Below are 20,683 nucleotides of genomic sequence, written 5' to 3'. Positions count from 1 at the left end.
GGCAGACAGAAAGAAAGAAAGAAAGAAAGAAAGAAGGAAAGAAAGAAAGAAAGAAAGAAAGAGAAAGAGAGAAAGAGAGAAAGCAAGCAAGCAAGCAGCCCTGTAGGCTGAGGGACAAGATTCGGGGATGTGGTGAGGGCACGCTGTTGCATTTGACTAGAACTAATTTTGTTATTCCCTCTGGTTCTTGTCCCAGGAAGGAAAAAATCAACAGTGAGTGTAATAAATCCCTTTCACTAATGAGAGCAGCGTGGTTGTGGTTTGGAGTTTATAAAGTATCTGGGATTTCTACATTATTCTCTTTTTAAAACTGGGTCTGACACACACAAAAAAAGTTCTTTCTAAAATACATACCCCAGTGGATAAGTTTTTAAAAAATTATGTATTTAAAAAAAAAGTTTCAGCGAGCTCCCTTTTCGGTGAGCTTCAGCCATAGAAGCCATAGCTGACGGCTCGGCCAACTGGTTTTAAGCAGTTCAATTTGGTCCAGCTCTCGGTTGTTAATACCGCACTACCGATCTTTAATTTGTGGAACCACAGGGGAACATTTAAATGAAAGAACACTCAATTTCATAGTAGTTTCTAAATGAAAACATATGTATCTGTAATGGGCTTTCAAGAGTTTTGTGTGGTTTTCTTTTTTCAATGAGAGCTTTGTGTGTGGTATCTCTTAGGCCTAGGGTTTGTTTTTGTTTACCTTAAGGCACTCTCTCTGCAGCCCAGGGTAGCCCAGAACTCAGAATACAGGCTGGCCTTGAACGACGACCACCCCACTTTGGTCTTCTGAGTGGTGGAATGCCCAGCATGCAACACGGTGCTCGATGCTTTTATTGGGCTTTTATTATTACGGTTGTTTGCATGATGTGTTATGATGTGTGTCTGGCCAGAAGAGCGTTTGAGAGACGGTTCTCCCTTTTCACCAAACTCATACCTGTAACGTGCTTTTACCTGTTTAGCTATCTCACCTTGTGCAGGGCATATGTGTGGGTGCAGGATCTTATACTGTAACTCAAGCCAGCCTGAAGTAATCCAAACTGGCCTTCAACTCGCAGCAATCCTCCTGTCTCAGCCTCCCAACTGGTGGGAAAACAAACAATTTTTTTTCAGCTTTTCCTTAACGGGCTCATTGAGGCAGGAATAATTAATACTCAGGAGGGGAGATGTCTAGATGAGGCATGCTGGGAGGTCACAAAGCATGCTGGGAGACTGTGGAGCATGCTGGGAGATTGGGATATATGCTGGGAGCTCATGAAGCTATAGCTTCCAGGATGTCCACTCCTGTCCACTCCTTCCTTAGATGATACCAAATGTCATATTTAGGGAGAAGAGAGTAAAAGAAAAGCTTCACTTTTATAAAGTGGGTTGATTTTCGAGTTCACGGCCCAAAATTGACTTGTACCTCTTTCTGGAGAGAGATTAAAAATAGCCCCGGGGAAAACAAATCCTTCTCTATCTCTAATTTTCATCAAATGTTTTCAGGTTCCTTTGAAGGGAAATCCGGGTTTTGAGTCCATCATCGCTGAAGTTAGAGCAACATTTAATACTATGTTCCTGCTACTGGGAGGAGATTGGAAACCTACGCTAATTTAAAACATTAAAACAGAGAGCGTGACACTGGGAAGGGGCTGGGTTTGCTCTCTCGCTTCACCCACTGATAGCTTCCTCTCAGAGTTTACCAAGCTTTTCTGTGGGCTGAACAGCTGTCTCCCCCAGAGCTGAGTTGATGCTGAACTTCCCAAGGCAGAGTTTTGGTGACCTGCTTGGGTCCACAAAGGACATGGAAGGTACCTCGTCTTGGGATGTGGCCCTGGTGAGCAGAGTCCTAGGGCACTGGGAAAGACTGGGGTGAGCTGGGCTGTCTCCCCCACCGAGTATCTCTGGTTTACCTACTCTCCATTTTGATGATATGATGCCCTCCTGGTAGAGGAAGTGGCCACTTATTTTGGGCTTGTAGTTCCCAATCAGCGAGATAAATAAATTTCTTTATAAACTACCCGATATTCTGTTGTATTAACAGAAACGAGTGGAGACTTTTCATTGCTATATTCCCAAGTATTTTTTTCTGCTGTTTCCCCCTCCCCCCAAAGACTATCTGAGTACACCATAGCTGTCTTCAGACACAACGGAAGGGAGACTAGGATCCCATTACAGATGGTCGTGAGCCACCATGTGGTTGCTGGGAATTGAACTCAGGACGTCTGGAAGAACCGTCCGTGTTCTTAAGGGCTGAGCCATCTTTCCAGCCCTTCTCTACTCTTACAATACCTATAACTGTACAAATCCTTCAATGGACCTCGTGTACATAGGCCAGTAACTAATACTGCATACCAATAACTAATTTTAGTAACACTTTCCCAATATCTCCAGATATACTCGAGGAATTCGGGTGGCCTCAACAATCTATCTTGAATACCTTAAGCATAAGGGATTTCCCATCCATCCATAAATATTTCCGATTGCTGTTGGTATGATTTCTAGCTATGTGTAATGTCTGTCCATGAATATATATAGGTATATTGTCTGCATAAATATATGTGTATATATACTGTATACATATGGCTATGGTTACTGTCTGCACAAATATATATATGCCTATATGCACATTGAAAGATGGTATGGGATTGTTTGGTTTCAATCCACACTCTATTTCTTTTTGCACAACCTTCTGGTGGTACTTATGTAATTCTCCAGGTTTGCTATTGTGTTGATGAAATAATAGAATAAAATTATGTAACTCACGGCTCGCTGTGAGGTCTTATTTATTAATTTATATATTTTTATTCTTTCGGAGACAGAATGTTGCTATGGAGTACTGATGTCCTGGAAATTGTAACATAGCCTAGGATAGTTTTGAACTTGTGAACTTTCCATCTCAGCCTCTCAATTATGAGGGTGATAGGTATGCTTGACCACATAGGACTCCATGAGCTTGCCTATGTAAAGAGCAGTACCTGTGTAAGTCTATGAATTTAAAACCCTCACTTATTAATTATATTTATGTATATATTAATTGCATGGGTAAGTATGTGCCCATATAATCTATAATTCCCTAGTCTACAAAAATAAGATAATTTCATATTTATTACTTAAAACCCTGAAAAAATATATTTATAAATCTCCTCCCACTTACAGCACACATACAGTTCCTTGGGAATTGCACAGTTATCCAAAGTCCAAGGTGAATGAGGTTACCAACATAACTCATGCCTGGGATTTATATCCTGTAAATTTTGTATTTTGCTTTAATGTTCCAGTGTTGGGAATTGAGGCTGGAGTTTTGTACACTGTAGACTAGTGCTCTATCAATGAGCTCTATGCCAGACCTTAAGTTTGGCATTTTAATACTTACCACTGCAAACTGGCACTGCTGTGCTCCAGGAGGAGTCAAGGTGAAGTGGAATGGACTGGCTTGGAGCTGGCCAAGGCTAGCATGCGTCTAGTGCAGTCACTACCACAGAGCAGGGCCTTGGGCAGCTCCTCAGCCTTGCCAAGCTTCCCTTCCCTCCTCTGCAGAGGAGGACTGTCACACTTCTTGCACGTCTGTCGTGTAAAGGAGAGAAAAGAACACATTCAAGAAACACGTGGTTCAGATTCCGGGATGTAGTACACGCTTGATAAATGGAAACACTGACGTTCAATAAAGCCCCAGTTTCAGTGTGGTGTGTGTGTGTGTGTGTGTGTGTGTGTGTGTGTGTGTGTGTATGTATGTGTGTGGGGAGTATGTGTATGGTGGTATGTTTTTGTGTGTGTGTGTGTGTATGGTGGTGTGTTTGTGTGTATGTGTGTGTGTGTATGTATGTATGTGTATGTATGTGTGGGGGGTATGTGTATGGTGGTATGTTTTTGTGTGTGTGTGTGTATGGTAGTGTTTCTGTGTGTGTATGGTGGTGTGTTTGTGTGTTTGTGTGTGTATGTATGTGTGTGTATGTATGTATGTGTATGTATGTATGTGTATGTATGTGTGGGGGGTATGTGTATGGTGATATGTTTGTGTGTGTGTGTATGGTAGTATTTGTGTGTGTGTATGTATATGTGTATTGTGATGTATGTGTGTGTGTGGTAGTGTACAGTGGTGTATGTGTGTGTGTGTGTGAATGGTGGTGTGTGCGTGTGTGTGTGTGTGCATGTGTGTGTGTATGGTGGTGTATGTGTCTGTGTTTTTCCAAGCTTAACACAAACAAACATCCCATTGGACATTTTCAATCAACTCTGCCTGTGCTATACAGTAATCAAGGCATACTCTGGAGAGCATGTGGTTTCAATAACTGGGAGAGACCAGGAGCCTGTGGTCTTCTCTCTACCCGCCTGGATCCTTCTGTCTGTAGGACATCTTGGCCCCAAAGCTGTAACACTGACGAACCAGCACAAAAGTCCTGGCCTGCTCTGTTTGGTTGGCACCATCAGAGACCCATGGGGAGAGAATCTGCTTTAGCCTTCTTTCTTCATCGTTCTAGAAAGCTCAAATCCCCATGGAAATTAATCTATTGTGACAATGCCTTTACAAAGGTTATGCATATTCTGACCTGTATGATGAGGGCCCACTATTGTGTAATTGGTCTTAATTTGCCTTTTGCTACTTGTTCGGAGGAACTGGGCTTGACCCAGCACTAGCCAATTTTGAACAACTGTGCATTAGAAGGATAGAGTGTCCTACATGTAGCAAGAACTGCTTGTTTTCTAAGATTTATTTTTATTTTTAATTGTCTGTACATGTCTGCGCGCCTGTGCACTTGAGTGCAGATGCTCAGAGGTGTCCTATTACACTGTAGCTGGAGTCACAGTGCCTGATGTGGATGCTGGGAACCGAACCCAGGTCTTCCCCACTTGCAAGGGCAGTGCACACTCTTAATGGCCTTAATGGCGGAGCCATCTCTCCAGCCTAAGAACTCCTCAGACTAAAAGCAGCGCTTCGATTGAAGCTAGAGGGCAATTATCACTGAGCTAGTAGATGACGCCTGCAAATGACTGACTGGAGGACAGAGAGCCTGTGGAGAAAACGGACACATGTGGAAGGTGTTTTATTCAAACACAGACTGATTTTCAGTGTTGGGAAACTACATTAGTCCAAAGAGTTTCATATTCTTATTGTTGTGATTATTATTTATTTCAGCTCTCTGACTAAATAGTAAAGGCGGTTAAGGGCTCACAGCAGAGACAGCCATATCCATAGCTGCATTCGAGCAGCGAACGATTACCCAGTGTATAAATTCTCGGTGAAGGAAATTCAGAACCCCCCACGAAAGCTCTGGGCTTATCGGATTGTTCCCTTAATTACTGGGCCCCATGCTATCAAATATTTGTTGAAGGGGATGCTTTTTTTTTCTTTTTCTTTCTTTTCTTTTTTTTTGTGGGAATGGATAATGGCTGCGTTTACACTTTGAAATTTCTGCCTCAGAGTTATTAAGATTTGCATTTCTCACTTTTCTACCAAGGGAAAGGTGTTTAGCCATTTTTAGAAAGCAGGTACGAAGTAATCAATTGTCTAAACGTCTCCTCCCCGGAAACTTTCCACTCTAGAAGAGTGCAAAGACCCCAGGGATCAGCAACCCACCCAGCTGCCAAGGGTAGAAGGGACTGAAAGGAAGATGTGCTTTTCAGGACCGTGAGTGTCAGAGGCATCTAGACACCATCTTGCTTCCTAACAACTCCCCTGTAGACAAGAGGCAGGGAATAAGTCAGGGGAGAGAGCTGGCCTTTGACTGACAGGTCCTGAGCCTGATGGCCAAGCTGCTCGCTGCAAGGGCCCTGCTCCTGCAGGCCCTGGAAGAACAAACAGCAGGGTCATTGATTTCCAGGTAGCCTTGGTGCACTCTGGGAAATGCTGGGGGTGCCCCGGGGACACTGTGCAGGTTATGAATGCTCCTCCCAAGGGAATCACAGACATGGAAAGGGAGAACACACAAGCCCACGGAAGCCTAAGAAGAGAAATGGACCTAAGAAAAAAGAAAGAAAGAAATGTATTGCTAGAATTGTTTTTTATTGGGTCCCCTTTGGGTCCCTGCAGGAATTCTTATCTCTGCCTAACCCTGGCTAGAAATTTCTTGGGGATCCCCTTTCCAGCGCCTCCCCCACGCCGCGTTCCCCCACCCCCGGCCGGCGCAGCCGTTTTAAGTCTGTGAAAGCAAGAAGAGCAGAGCCAAGAGAGTGGCAGTGCTGTCAGCCGAACGAACACCCTCCATCAGGCCCTAGCTTCTGTCCGGGAGGTTCACCCACCGAGTTTCTGATGGTGGTGATGTAACTCGCGCTCCCAAGTGGCATAGCTCTGGAACCCTGTGCTTGCCTCATCTCACCTCAAAATCGACCGCCCCCTACCCCCGGTTCTTGGGCATCCGGTGAAAATTTTATATATATATATATATTTTTTTTTTCTTGACTGAATACACTCAGAATCAAAGCAGTTCAGTCACCTCTGAGGCATAAATGGGAGATTCTAAACTTTCCCCCCCACCCCGCTACCCCAAGGAGTAAGTGAGTGGGGAGCGACACGCAAAAGGCAGCAGGGACCCTGGAGTAGAGCCCACCTCTGGAAAGGCAGTAGTGGCTTTAAAACATGAACCTTCCAGCGGCGCTCCAGCCAGGGTCTGCTGACCACCTAGAAGGTTCCACCCGCAGACCCCCCACACGGGTCCCCGAGCCATAGGGTGCAAGCCTGTCTGCACATGGGGGAGTGGGCGCAGGAGGGACAGGGTGGGGGCGCGCAGGGCGAAGAAGTTGACAAAGGGGACTTGACCAGACACCGATCGCGCAGGGATAGAAGCGAGCTCCCCTCTCCTAATCCTCCTCCTTCCACTCCTGCCATTTCGTCTGATCGCTCCTTTAAGCAGAGGGCAGATTAAAGGGGAAAAAAAATTCCTGCACGGTGTGGGCGATCGGTGCGTTATTTACAAGCCAGTTGGGTTGCAGCAGAGCGGGAGGACCGTGAACAGGGCTCCCGGGCTTCGGATGCTGGCGCGGGGCCGCAGGCAGGAGGTCAGGGTGGACCCTGGGTTGGGGTGGGGGGACGACCTGCAGCGATCCCGGCGCCCGCCCCGCGCCGCCCCCGCTCCGCCGCACCCCGGGGCGCGCGCCGGCCACGGTCACTGGCGGCTGGAGCGCTGCCCTCGCCTCCCCCATTGTTCCCACTTGTCTTTTTCGCCTTTTGTTATTTATTTCCACCAGCATTGTGTTGTCTCCGAAGCCGCCTCATGACCAGCTGAGGGATTTTACTTCGTCCTTGAGAGAGGGAGAGCAAGAGAGAGCGAGAGAGGGAGCCAGAGGTTGGGGTGGGGGGGGGGGTGGGAGAGAGAGAGAGAGAGAAAGAGAGAGAGAGGGACAGGCGCGCACACACACACTCACACGCGCGCGCACACCCCACACAAACACACCCCGATACAGACACACACACAGAGTGCAAAAGGCGAGCCGCCCCATCCCGTCTCCAGGGTCCTCCGGGGCCCCCGCCCGCTGCTGCGCATCCCGCGTCAGAGGAGCGATTAACCAGACCCGGTAAGGTGCGTGAACCGCAGCGTTTTTAACTTTGTGGCGCGTCCCGCTGTGGAGGTGCCGGTGGCGGGCAGCCCTCCAAGGCGCCCTGCTCCAGCTGGAGAGCCGCGCAGCCCCAGGGAGGGGGCGCGGGAGTTTGTTCAAGTCCCGGGAGGGGGTTGGGCCCGGCTTCGGGGGAGGCTGCGGGGGGCGCTGTCACCCCCCCTTCCGGGAGGGAGGGGGCTGCGATCCACGGGACCCGGCCAACTTTATCTGGGCTGCTGTTGGAGGAGCCCGTGTCCTGTTGCCGGTATTGTTTTATAAGTGGTGGTGGAGATGCGAGCTGCGGGAAGCAAGCGGTGCGGGCAGGGATCAGCCCCGGGCTAGCCTTGTGCATTTCCAGGGTCAGACCCTCGAACTTGGACAAAACCCCGCTCCTGTCTAGAACAGAAAGAGCCCTCTCAGCCCACCAGTCACCTTCACCCCAGCTCTTCTGTCTTTTTGTTTCGCTTTCTGCAATCTCTCTCTCCATCGGCTTCAGTCCTACTCAGAATTTCAGAATTAAGTCTTATCCTTCTGGATTTGAGACATTTCAGAGACCGGAAGCGTTCATTTGATTGCAACCTCTCTCTCTCTCTCTCTCTCTCTCTCTCTCTCTCTCTCTCTCTCTCTCTCTCTCTCCCCCCCCCCCCTCCCTCCTCCACCCCTTGCCCCTCACTCTGAGCAAAGTATAAACTACTCACGTGCTGTGTCCCTCTCCGCTTGCACTTCATAGCTAAGGTAGGTAGTAAGAAGTAGGGGACAGAGGTCACACACACACGGGCTGAAAGCAAGTTGGATTAGGAAATGTGTGCGTTTGAAAGCAGCAGTTTTTGGAGTTATCAATCGGCCGGCCTCAGATCCGCAGGATAGAGTTCTCACATTTTAATAGTCATCTTGCAAAGTGAATATATTAACAGGCCGTTTGGTCTCGGTGCCTGAGAGTGAGGAATGTGAATTCATTTCCAGTCTTCCCCAATCAGCTGAAGCAGGTCAAAAATGAGGAAGTATGTGTTGCTGTCAAGCCTACACTTTCAGGGTTGGCCACCCAGGATACTGGGGGTGGCCATTCACTTTCCTGACTCACAGAAGTTTGGAAATTTATTCTAACCCGGTTGAGATGCTCACAGTATCCAGGTATCAAGAGGAGTTTAAGAAAGGGAGCAGGGACAGATTTCCCCAGAGAATCTTTTTCTGCTCAGCACAGCTCTACAGTCAAGGGCAAGACAGAGGGAAATTTGTGGGATTTGGGGCAATAAGTGTGGGAATCGGCAAGCAGAAGAGACCACAGCGATTTGTTTTCTTGGTGTTCATAAATAATGGCTCCTAGTAGTGTGAGTGTGCGCGCGCAAACAGACACACACACACACACACACACACACACACACACACACACACACTCTCTCTCTCTCTCTAATGAAATGGTGGTGGGAGATTTATAGACAAGAGACATTTTCAATCAGAAAAAAAACAGACTTGGGGGGGGGGACTTGATGGCCAGGAGTGATTAGGTTAAGGGCCAGATGGTTTTTTAAAGTATACGGAAATGTTTTTTCCCCAAAGTTTGACTTTTATAGCATTTAAAAGGACAATTTCATATTGTACAGAACCACTAAATTTTGATCTGTCTCATTTTAAAGGAATCCGGCTGTCTGAGCAGATAGGGAAGGAATCTGTTCTCAGACTCAAGATACAGGGAGCCCAGCTTCCAGGGGGGTGCTTCTTCCTGATTTAAATATAGCTCCCAGGCCAAAGCCTAGATAAATTCAGCCAGAGTGATTTAAAACATTAAGCGCTCACATCGAAAGTTCTCCTGGGCACCGTGCAAAATTCTCTTGGAAATTATGCCATCAACTCCTTATTCCTCAGAACTCTAGGAGATAAAAATCGCAGGCATCACTTAAGAACTGACTGACGCAATCCAGGCTCAAACCCTCATACTGCCAGGGATTGCTTTGTTTGCCTAAAAGGTGGATCTTTCATCACGAGGGTTGTTTAAAAACATTTAATTGTGGGGGTGGGAAGGATATGCATAATTATTTAGTTATTTGTGTTAATTATATAGGAGCATCCTGGAGAGAATTTCTTTCTTTTTCCTTCTCCCCCTTTTCTTTCCAGTGGTCTGCTTATCACGTTCTTGACGTTCTCTGCTTGCTCTCTGATTTAATTCTTCCTTCTTCTTTCTGCACCCCCGTTTGGATGGGTAGTTTTGATCTACTCTAACACCACGATAAGCTCCCAGCGCTTGGAGGAACGATTTTAGCCCTTAAGACAGAAGCACTGAATTAGTTTTGTTGTTCTGTTCAAACGGCCCTGGCTGGATGCGTGTGGCACGCATAAAGGACTCACATCTGCCAAGCTCAGTCGGTAAATCACCGGGAGGTTCTTAAAGTACAGCAGTTAGTTCGTGTTACCTTAGGTTTGTACATGTAGACACACATCCCGCTTAGACTGACGCAGGGCCGCGTCAAAGAGAAAAATGTATGTTTGCAGAGACTCTTAAGACTCTGTTTGCAGAGAGCATATGGAGAAGGTGTCACATGAGAGGAGTGAATTGAGCTTCTCAGCCAGGTATGACAACTTTTTCAGGGTGGGGGTGGGGGGAGCCAGGGTTCTTGTTGGAGTAAGGCATGAGTTTAAAATGTCAAGTTTTCCTTTTCCAAAGAAAGGAATTTGACCTCCTGAAGAAATGTTTTCTTACAAAACACACTTAAAAATAAGACGGGATGCTGATGCATCCAGGGACGCGTTGTCTATTAAAAGCTCCATCCTTCTACTGAACGATAAGCAGTCACACTTGGCAAATACAAGCGGGGAAACCTGAAGGAGAAAACTCTGGTTGGAGATTTTCCTGAAATCCTGGATTTCGGAGAACTGAGAATTCTAATGTTGACGGTGGCTGATGAGATATGATCAATGGGTAGAGCCTGTGTGATTCACCCAGTACCCGATCAGGGGACAGCATATACTAAGAATTCTGAGAGGAACAGGGAAGCTGTTTGTCTAGGCCTGAAATAAATGTGTTCTCACAGGGTGGCTTTTGTGTTGTTGTTTTTGTTTGTTTGTTTGTTTGTTTTATTTTGGTTTAAGAAATGTACATTTATATAAGAGGCGAAGAAAGTGCTTGTCTGTTTCACAGAAAGTATCAACTAGATCCTGAGCTTAGATTTGTAGATAGTTAATAAAATAAGAGTCCAATTTTGTTCCAAAGAATGTTTTAAAACACCCGTTTGTAAATTGTCTACATTTGAGTCTCATATGTTAATGATTTGGGCTCTGAAACTTATTTCAGAGAGGCATTTTGGTTTATCTTCAGAAACACCACACAAAACTGTCTAAACAACTCTGTAAATAAACTGTTCCAAATGCCTCAATTTGATGAATGAATTAAAGAATTATGGGTCTTAATCCAATTATGATCAGTCTTGTAATTCCACTTCCCATTTGGGGGAGCTTGGGGGAACTGGGACAGTTAATGACTATCAAGTTTGAGTGGGGTGTTAGGGGTTCATTTCCTGTGTGTAGTGTCGCAGAAATAGCCACTTGTGCCTATGTATGAGGGGGATTTGGGATGCGCAGAAGTTACCTAATGGTTTCTGACAAACCCAAGATTTAACTTGCTTGAGGAATTACCATTGACAGGAGAGCCTATGGAGTTTTAAAACATTCTTTGGAACAAAGTTGGGCCTTTATTTTGTTAACTTTGATGTTGTCCTGTGATTTGTTTAAGGGTAGAGAACAGACACCTGGTATTTTAGGGACTTGCTGCTAGGCCATATTGGGACACTTCTGTAGGACTCCTTCTTAAATTCTGTCTTCAAATTTAGTTCCTGGCATTAAAGTTGAGTTAAGGTCAAATGTAAAACTATTAGGGGAATCTGTTTTGAGTTGTTTTCAGAAAGCCCTTACCCTTTTAGCAGCCTTATGTAGGTGCCTTTGAAAAAAACTCTCCTAATGAGGACCCTGAATCTTAGGAAGGGCCTTGTCCGCCGTCCAGGTTGCTTTGATGAGCCTTTCCAAGATTCCTGCCCCATTTGGCCCACTTAAACTCTGGCCCATAAGCTAATTAATTCAAAGGTATAAATAGTTCATTATGGTTTAATTCTCTGCTTGGATGATATTATCACCCCCCCCCCATTTGTTATGCCCTTTCAGTTTCTCAGAGAAAGAGCTGTGGAATTTGCTGGGATAAAGGCAAGTGGAAGATAGACCTTATAGGTAGCTGATTGTCCCACTTACAACTTGAAGACCTTGGATAGGGAAGCACAGTGATGAAACTAGGGGAGAAAGTGAGCCATTGAGGTGGTATGTCTTGTTGGGAAGAGCTGGGAGTATTTATGTCTCCAGGTATAGGAATCATGCATTCCCCATCATGCGGAAGCTTCTAAACCATAAACAACCAACCAGACACGCAAACAAACAAACCCCGAAAAGACACGCATGTACCCTTTGCGCTCAACTGGTGTTTGACTAGTTCAAGGTTTGATGGTGTCATTACCCATGGTAGACAGTAGTGCAGTGGTTGTGGAGATGAGGGTACCTAGCTTGACATTCATTTGGTATTCTCTGACAAACCAAGGAGCTTTGTTCTTACTATGGTTCTAAGCCAAGTTAAAGGGTTAGGGAGGTTGGAAGGAACCAGGAAGCAGAAGATGCTGCCCACTTATCTGGGGGGGGCTTTTTCAATTTAGGTCTGTGGGTGAGTCATGCAAAACCTTATCTGGAGATCAGAAATCTAAAGGGCCCTGTGCCTATTTCTAACCTCTAAAGGTGCAAATATAATGCCCATCTTTCCTGTGTTTGTGTGTGTTCTGGTACATTGCATCTGCATGCAAATGTATGCGGGGGCCAGACGTAGATGTGTTGGCTGTCGTCCACGATTCCTTCCCACATCACCTTTGGAGACAGGGTCTCTCACTGAGCTGAGCTCTCGGCGAGGCCGATCCTGGCTGCTCAGCAAGACACGGTGTTTGCTTGTGTCTACCCACCGAGGACTAACGTTATGGACTTGTGTGTCTGTGCCTGGCGTTCTACATGGGTACTGGGGACCTGAACTCCCGTTCTCATGCTTGCATGGCAGGCCCCTTGTCACTGGACCATTTACTTGGGCGCCTGCCATGTCCTCACATGCATGTTTTGTGGATGGCACTAGAAGAAAAAAATGTGACATTTCTAGCTGAGTGTCTGGTCTGCCCTAAGCTGGTAGCTTTGTCAATTTAGTCCCGCGTTTCCCTCCAAACCAGTCCAGTTTCTCATGATACAGATGTTTGAGGCTTTGTTTTAAACTTTAAAATTATTTTAGTGTAAAATCTTTAAAAAAAAAAAAACCACTTTCTCAAGGTGGAGATCAACACTTTATAATATGGCGATCTAGTTAGCATCTCTATGATCGCTGACAATGTGGTTTTATTAAAGATGTTGCATTTGGTACGAATGAATGTGGGTTCTATCTTTTACTCACGTAAGGGTTCCTTAAGCAATTAACATTTTCATCCTGGGATAAACAGGTGAAGGCAAATCAAAATGCTCCACTCTAAGCGCAGGTCTCTCCGGCGCTTTTCTGAAAGCAGACAGGAACGAGTGCCCAGAGAACAGAAGTGGGAGATAGAGCAGAAAGAAGTTCAACTGATTGATGCAGCTGACCAGTGGTTTGGCTGTGAGGATAGAAATCATCTGTAGTGGGGTCCACTGTCTGGAAGGACTGCACTGTTGGGGACCTGAAACTCACACTGTGCTCTGGTGTCAGGGAGGAGTCCACATCTAGCCTCTGTGCTTAGTGGTACCTAGCCACAGGGCTACAAAAGTGTCCATTAGACTCTCAAAACAGATGAGACACAGCTCCGGCCTTAATAGTGCCAGGTCTGGTCAGGTGGATCAGCCACCAACAAGCAAACTAAACATAGCACCCTCAGAAGCCCCAGGGACAGGGCAGTGGGGTGGGGGTCCTTTGAGTTCCCTTGTAAAATGAGAAGGGTACTAGCCAAGGTTAAATGAGGCTGTGCACCTATAACACAGTGTGCTGTGCGTAGCACAGAAGGAAAGCTCAAAAACACACCGCTCCTTTCAAACATACTCAAAAATGCAACAGCCAGGTGTGGATGGATACATTGTATCAGATGGTCCTGAATGTATTTAAACAAGGGCTATTTCTCATAAGTGGAAGGTGGTGTCCCTGCAAGGGAGTCCTCAGGCTTAGCTTTTAAAAGCCTATTTCTTCCCCCTGCTTCAGTCCCTACCCTTTGACACCACACACCGGGCAGACAGACCACCTGACCTTGACTGTCCTCTGGTAACTCTCCCAACAAAGTAGCAGTGAGGGAACTCTCATCTCCTTACCTCAGAGGTAGGCTTTCTGTTCAGTGGAGCAGCAATGGACTCCAGGCTGCATTTTATCTCAAGCCTCAAACACCTCCTGAAGTCTTTGCTCCCCTGCGTGACTGATCCTAAACCAACTTACAAGCGCCACAAAGTGCTGAACTCAAGTGGCCCTCAGCACCAGCCCCTGCTGGGATGAGACACAGAGCCACCAGCACTTTGTTGCCTTAGATTTGATCGCTGCCATGAGCAGTCCTTCGATTGTCAGCTAAGAGCCCCTTCAGGGACTTGTCCCTTAATAGGAAGTCTCTTTTCTTCCCTCCTGTTGTAACTTTAAATTAAAAGAAACTGTGGAGGAGTTGGTGGTCTGGCCTCACTTCGTTCTTTTTCCCACTGGGAGAACAACATCTGAGAAGAGGCATTTATAGGGCTGAGAATTGAGTTGTAGCTGTGTGGGGGCAGCGCGGGGGGCACTGTTGGGAGTGGGAACAGGGTGAGAGGCGGCTGGGGGCACTGTTGGGGGTGGGAGGCAGCGACGGAGGATGGCAACCACACCACTTAGACTCAACTATCCCAACCCTCGGTGATATCATGGAGAGGGCTGCTTTTGTGAATGCCAGGGAATAGTTGTGGGCGCCAGGCTCTCACCTGGCCTGAGAGTTTTAGGTGGTTCCGACATATTGTTTTCTGTCCCAGGTTTTTTTTTTTTTAAGGTGGTTCTATGTTGTACTGTGGGAAATTGGCATGGAGACAGCTTCAGAATCCGCAGAGGCTGGGAGGCAGGAAAAGAGAGCTAATTTTTGACACATTCCTCAGACAGGGGCTCCCCTAGGGAATCTGTGCCCAGGATACTGACTGCTTATTGTGAAGTTTTGGCATCATTTTTTTCCCAGCAGTGAGTGAGCATGGGTTACTGCGGGTCTCTGTGTAAAAAAAGGCAGATGGACGTCACTGTTGGAGAGGAAAGGAAACCTTAAGAGTGTTTGGAGGATGTCTTCTCTAAGATACTGATTTGATTGTGTGTGTGTGTGTGTGTGTGTGTGTGTGTGTGTGTGTGTGTGCGTGCGCGCGTGCGTGTGCACTCATGTGTGTTCCGTGGTATATGCAGTAGAGGGCAATATTGATGTCAATGTCTTCTTTAGTCTTCCACAACTTCCACTCCCCCTTATATGCTGAGACAGGATCTCTCACTGAACCTGGGCTTACTGATTGACTAGACTGTAACCCACCTACTTCCAACACTTGTGTCACAGATGCGTGCTACTGTGCCTGACTTTTGGCTTGGGCACTGGGGCTCTAAACTCTGGTTCCTATGCTTGTCCAGCAAGCATTTTACCACCTGAACCACCCCCAGAACCCCCTTTTCCCTGCTCACTTAATTCTTCTCTGGGCCTGGGCACACGCCCTGTGTCGTTGCTGTTTCTTCTTTGCTTGTGTTTTACAGTTGATGCAGACTCTCATGGTCTCATTTGCGGCAGTGGAGAACCAGGGTTGGTTTATGTGTCGTATCGGGCAGCCTGAGGTTCGCATGTAAGCTCTTGTGATGTGTGGTGCTCCTTTCGAGTGCTGGCACCCGTTCATAGTGTCTGGCAGGATCCGTCTCATTAATTCGTTCTTGCGCTGGAACCATTTTTGAACAAGTGCGTACTGTCTCTTACAATTCTGTCTTGAACTTTCTTCTTGACTCGTTCACAGACAGCATAGTCAACCTTGGCACCCAACAGAACGAGGTGTCTCTTCTGCTTCAACCAGGAAATGGTCATTTTATGTACGTAAATATCTCTATTGCTAGATAAAGAAACACGAGGAAGCCACTCTTTATTTGTAGGGACTTCATTGGGTACCCAGGTATTCTGAATTCCGGCTCCCTTTACATGTTAGTGTGTGCTGGCCTTTCTTAGCTTTTGCCTAACAAAGTATTACCCTCATGGTGCCATGTCCACTCTGCATTGTGTTAATATCACTGGAAATGAAGGGTGTGGTGGATACATTCCTGCCCGGTTTGAAACTATATGGTGGAAAAAAAAATTACCCCTGTGGGCTAGGGATCTGGCTCATTTGGTAGAGTGCTTGCCCAAGATGCATGAAGCCTTGGGTGCCATTCCCAGCATGGCATGACCCAGCCATGATGGTGCATGACAGCAGAACTAGTGTGTCAGAGAGACAGAAAAGTCAGTAGTTAAAGCATGCCCTTGGCGCCACAGCAAGTTGGTAGCTAGCGTGGGGTATGTAAGACACAGTCTCAGCAAGTTGGTAGCTAGCCTGGGGTATGTAAGACAATCTCAGAAAAAACAAACAAACAAACAAACAAACAAACAAAGAACAAACCAAAAAAACCAAACCAGATCCTGCTAAGACTGAACCCCCAGTGAACTAGTCTATGGGGGGAGGGCGGCAATGGGGGGAGGGTTGGGAGGGGAACACCTATAAGGAAGGGGAGGGGGGAGGGGGATATTTGCCCGGAAACCGGGAAAGGGAATAACACTCGAAATGTATATAAGAAATACTCAAGTTAATAAAAAAAAAAAAAAAAAAAACCAAACCAGAGGTAACAGTGCTCCCTAGGCTGTGGGCTTGCCCTCTTGTTACCATTATAATGCTTGAAACAGAAAGGGACTGGAACTGAGGACTTAGACCCGTGAACAGGAGAGCAGTGTCTTGGACCTCACAAAGGCAGCTTTGCATGATGTGAAATGGCTGAATTGACATCTCTGGGGCTGTTTCCCATGTTCTGCAGTTGGTGCTGGATGCTTCACACCGATAGCCTTGAACAACTCCTATTAGTTGTATATCTGCTCCTTTCCACGCTGGAGCTAACAGGTTGATGTGGTCACGTGATCTGCCCACCTCCCACAGCTGCCATGGTTTGGACAGTCATCACCCGACTTTGGTCTCTTAGATCCTGACACACTGGTTCTTTCCCTTCCTGTCAAGGCACTGCTGAGGGTCTGCTCTCTGTAGGGAGTGCTAGCGATGGCTTCCTGGCTAACCCACATCATGGAGGATCAGAAGGGGAATGCTGTGAAAGCCAGGAGGAGGGGTGATTTGTAAAACTGTGCTCACTGGCTTTTAACCATCGCTTTGTTGCAATCTTGAATCACGTGGGAAGAGGGGGCTGAATGAGTGAGGCCTAGGCTGTGGACATGCCTTGCTGGATTGCCTTGATTTTAATTGGTGTAGGAAGACCCAGCCCACTGTGAGCCACACCGCTTCACGAGCCAGATGCTGTACTCTGCGAGAGTGAAGAAACCGAGCAGTCTATAAGAAAGGATGTTTCCTCTCTGCTTTCGACTGTGGGTGTGATGTGACTAGGTGCTTGGGCTCCGGTCTTGGATTCTCTGAAACAATGTAACTAATGCTCCCTTTCCCCCCTGTGTTGCTTTTTGCCAGAGTATTTATCACAGTGACAGAAAGGAAAGCAGGAACGCTGCTTGTCATTATTAATCACCCATCCACATGTCAACCCCAAACTCACGGAACACCTGGATTCCAGTCGCATATGCTATACCAAGAGCTGCTTGATGCCCGTAGGTAGCCATTCTTTATAGGGAAACGCTGACCACAAAAGGAAGGGCAGTGCCGTGTGTGGTGCTTCCCCAGTCATTCCCTGGAAAGCTATCTGGGGCATGTGTTAAAAGTCCAGCCTTTTGTGTTCCACCCCACACAAAAGACCCTGAATCCTCTGGTTTTACCAACTGTAACTTGCGATTCTTAGGCACTTGAGATCCAGCAGTAGGTAACATTTGGGCTGGCCTGGGTTGCACGTGTAGATTATGGAATTTAAGTAAGGTGCTCAGAGAACAGGGGTATTTATTGGTGAGATGGCGCATGGCTGGCTGTTGGATGACTAGAAACAAGCCCCAACCCCTTGCTGTGTTCTCTTAGTTCTGAGTTGAAAATGAAGGAGCCTTTAGTGATTTTACACATCTAGAACGTTAGTGTGGCTGAAGCCAGCGTGGGACAACCTGACAAAGGGAGGCAGTGACCTGGGGCAGGCAGAGGTGGTGGTCATGTCACAGTTAGCTGTGAAGGGATTTCCCAACAACCCAATCTACTGTACTCAGTAGTCCAAAAGACCAGAGGCCGACCTTTGCATATTCCAAACGCTTGGTAAAGCCTCTGGAACCCAGTAGGTATTTAAAGATGTTTGTTTGTTTTCTTTTGTAGTACGGGGATCAAACTCAGGGCCTGCGCTTGGTGGCTGTGCGAGTGTCCTTCCACAGGGCTCTGTGCCTGCTCCAGGTGTGGTTTAAATGAACTAATGGGAGCGGAAAGAATGGGAGAATGATATGTAAAAACACTAGGGATTTTGATTATGGGTACACTAGATCTGTTCTCCTTTATCTGTCTGGAACACAGTCTAAGATCCATCCCCTGGATGCCTGAAATTGTGACGGATCCGAACCCTAAAAATCCAGTTCTGTTTTCCCCCATATAGACCTAACTATGAGGAAATTTATCACGTAAAGAAGGCCTAGTAGGTACCAATAGTAACCAGTAACAAAACGGAACAACAGATATAAGAAGATGCTGAGTGTGGATGTGGCCTTTCTGGAGACTCTGTACCCTGTGTTTGCACGAGTAGGTGACAAGACAAAGCAAGGCGAAGGACACAGGCACTGTCGCATGGCACTGGTGACTTCATCCTAAGGGTCGTTTGGACGTAATCACTTCAACACTGCTGTGACCATCGGTTTGCTAACCAAGCTGGCGGAGTGACTAGCTGGCAGGTGGGCATTCACGGGGCAGATACTGCAGACAGAGATGTTGCTCTTTCTAGGCACAGTGGGGCTGAGGTGCTGTGGGATCCCCCATGCTTTCCAGCCTGTTCTTCATTTGTAAAGTTCTGAATTATTATTTTTGCTTGTTTGTTTGTTTCCTGGAGTACTCTGACGTTTCAGACCTTAGCTGCCATGGGTTACTGGAGCCATGGCTAAGACGAGATCGTTTTTCTCCCGGGGACAAAAAGATGCTGCAAAGGAGGGAACTAAAAGAAGACGAGTGTGGATTTCAATTAGACCAGTGCGGTTTTTATAGCAAGTGAACAAAGCATTGGGGCAGAGACAGGATCAAACCTCAGGTACTGTGTTTCTTAGCCCCAGAGTAGCCGTGACTCCGGGAAGACGGGAGCCCTGTTTCTTGCCATCGCCATGTGATCACGGCATTCAAGGAATACCTATTGAACAACTGACAGGGCTTCCCCTCCAGCTAGAAAAACAGGCATGTATGTGTGTCAGAGATATCACAAGAGAAGAGCGCACGTCGTTCTACAGGGTAGGCGCTACAGTGGTTCTTTGACCATGTATAGACTATGGCCTCCACGTGTAGTAGGAAGACGGTTCCCTCTGCAAGCAAGCCTGGCCCTGTGGCTAATTGCACGTTGTCTTGTACAACTATGCAGATCCGCAGTGGTCCAGAGAGTAGGTGGAACTAGTTAATAATTATTTGAGGAAGGAGTCAGTGGGTGGGTGAAGGGGAGACCGTCCTGGTGCTGAGGTCAGAGGGAAGCTGAATTCCATCAGAAGGAGCTGATCCCAGTGACATGGGATCCAGAGATTCTAAGGAGAAGATGCTCATCAAGGTCATACCTGCAGAAGTGATACCAGCCCCATCAGAGGAGGAAGCCATTCAGCCCATCTAGAAAATGTACAGGGAGGAGAAGGAAAAGGTACCACATCCCCTAAACCTAGCAAGAGTTTCAGCACAAAAAATGGCTCTAATCTAAGCAGCGTAATATTAACATCAATGTGCATCTCATGGCTCCAAGCCCCACACACTGCTTTGGAAATAAAAGGAGATTGTGTAAGGAATTAGCAACACAAGGCATTTTTAAAAGTGCTTTATTGCCAAGGCCTGTGATACTGTGTGAAATCCTCACAGCCCCCCCAACCCCCCACTGCGCTTAATTTCGGAATCTCATGCTATTACCTATCCTTGGAGAGAAAAAAATAATCACTCTCGGTTAACCCTTCAAAGCCAAGTTTCACACTGTATTTGTTCTCCACTTACCTCCTGATGTCTCTCAGGAAGAGGAAAAGTGGTGCCTTTAGGTACTGAGTGTTTGTTGGGGTGCATAGTATTTAGAATTGCCTTAGGGGGTGGCACCAGGGCAACGGAGGAGGCTGCAACTAAATGTCGAAGGCAAAAGTTTAGAAAGGCCTCCAGCAGTTTGATGAGTAAGGGACCCAAGTGAACCAGCAGAGAGTGGCTCTGGCATGAGTCCAGAGCAGAAGCCAGAAGTGGGTTATAGAAAAGCAGGAGGCAGGAGTCAGAGTGAGTTAACTCTTCATAGTGTAGGTGGCCATCTTCTGGTGACATGTGGACCTCTCAGGAAAGGTCATGTCCTCCCTGGTGCACTGTCACCCCGCGCTGCCTGTCTCACTTGCTGCTGGCTGCTTGGTTGCGGTCACTGGGCTCTTTGCTAAGGGGCTCTTTTCCTAAGAAGACTCCCCAGTGACCTCTGTCATGTGTAGATATTGTCCCATCACCCAGACAAGGAGCCTGAGCTTGCCCAGAGCTGTGTAGTGATGCTAGCCTAGCTGGGACTTGAACTTGGAGAGCTCTAATTCCAGGGACTGGGCTCCTACACATAGTGACAAGGTAAATACATCTTCAGTCTCAGGAGGGATCCTTCAGAAGGATGCCTTGCATTTGCCCCTCCCTCCAGGACCCAGCCTGTTGCCCAGAAGTGCTGCAGTCTTCCCAAGCCCAGCATTTCCCTCTGCAGTGAGCTCTCTTTGCTGCTGTCAACCTAAGCTTCCCGATGTGCTTGCTATTTGGGTCATGTTGCCCCTTTCTCAAAAACTCAAAGCACTGTGTGCCAGTGTGGATGGATCTTGCACTCCGTAGGTTCGTTTTTAAGGGCCTC

The 20,683-nt window shown here is 47.0% G+C and overlaps 1 protein-coding gene and 2 long non-coding RNA genes across 29 annotated transcripts in view; 2 read left to right on the top strand and 1 right to left on the bottom strand.

Moving 5' to 3' along the window:
• The window catches only part of LOC120102428 (uncharacterized), a 32,056-nt gene extending 29,317 nt beyond the window's left edge, over positions 1-2,739 (top strand). The window contains exon 4 of the long non-coding RNA XR_015687147.1: positions 1-2,739. This exon is cut by the window's left edge and continues 472 nt beyond it. This is a non-coding gene — a long non-coding RNA (uncharacterized LOC120102428).
• Positions 1-8,415, bottom strand: part of LOC147995139 (uncharacterized) — an 8,964-nt gene extending 549 nt beyond the window's left edge. Inside the window, exons 1-3 of the long non-coding RNA XR_015687146.1 lie at positions 8,205-8,415; positions 3,350-3,540; positions 966-1,077 (exon numbers count right to left, since the gene is read on the bottom strand). This is a non-coding gene — a long non-coding RNA (uncharacterized LOC147995139). The remainder of the gene's footprint in view (positions 1-965; positions 1,078-3,349; positions 3,541-8,204) is intronic.
• Positions 7,330-20,683, top strand: part of Sox5 (SRY-box transcription factor 5) — a 955,418-nt gene continuing 942,064 nt past the window's right edge. For 18 of the 27 annotated variants that reach the window (XR_015685248.1, XR_015685247.1, XR_015685239.1 and 15 more), the window contains exon 1: positions 7,330-7,490. The gene's annotated coding sequence lies outside the window, so the exon portion shown is untranslated. The remainder of the gene's footprint in view (positions 7,491-20,683) is intronic. The other 9 variants (XR_015685240.1, XR_015685246.1, XM_087655720.1 and 6 more) reach the window with 1 other exon arrangement.

This window comes from Rattus norvegicus, chromosome 4, assembly GCF_021556685.1.
Source record: "Rattus norvegicus strain SHRSP/BbbUtx chromosome 4, alternate assembly SHRSP_T2T, whole genome shotgun sequence".
Taxonomy (NCBI): Eukaryota; Metazoa; Chordata; class Mammalia; order Rodentia; family Muridae; genus Rattus; species Rattus norvegicus.
This window is presented reverse-complemented; position numbering and strand designations above follow the sequence as displayed.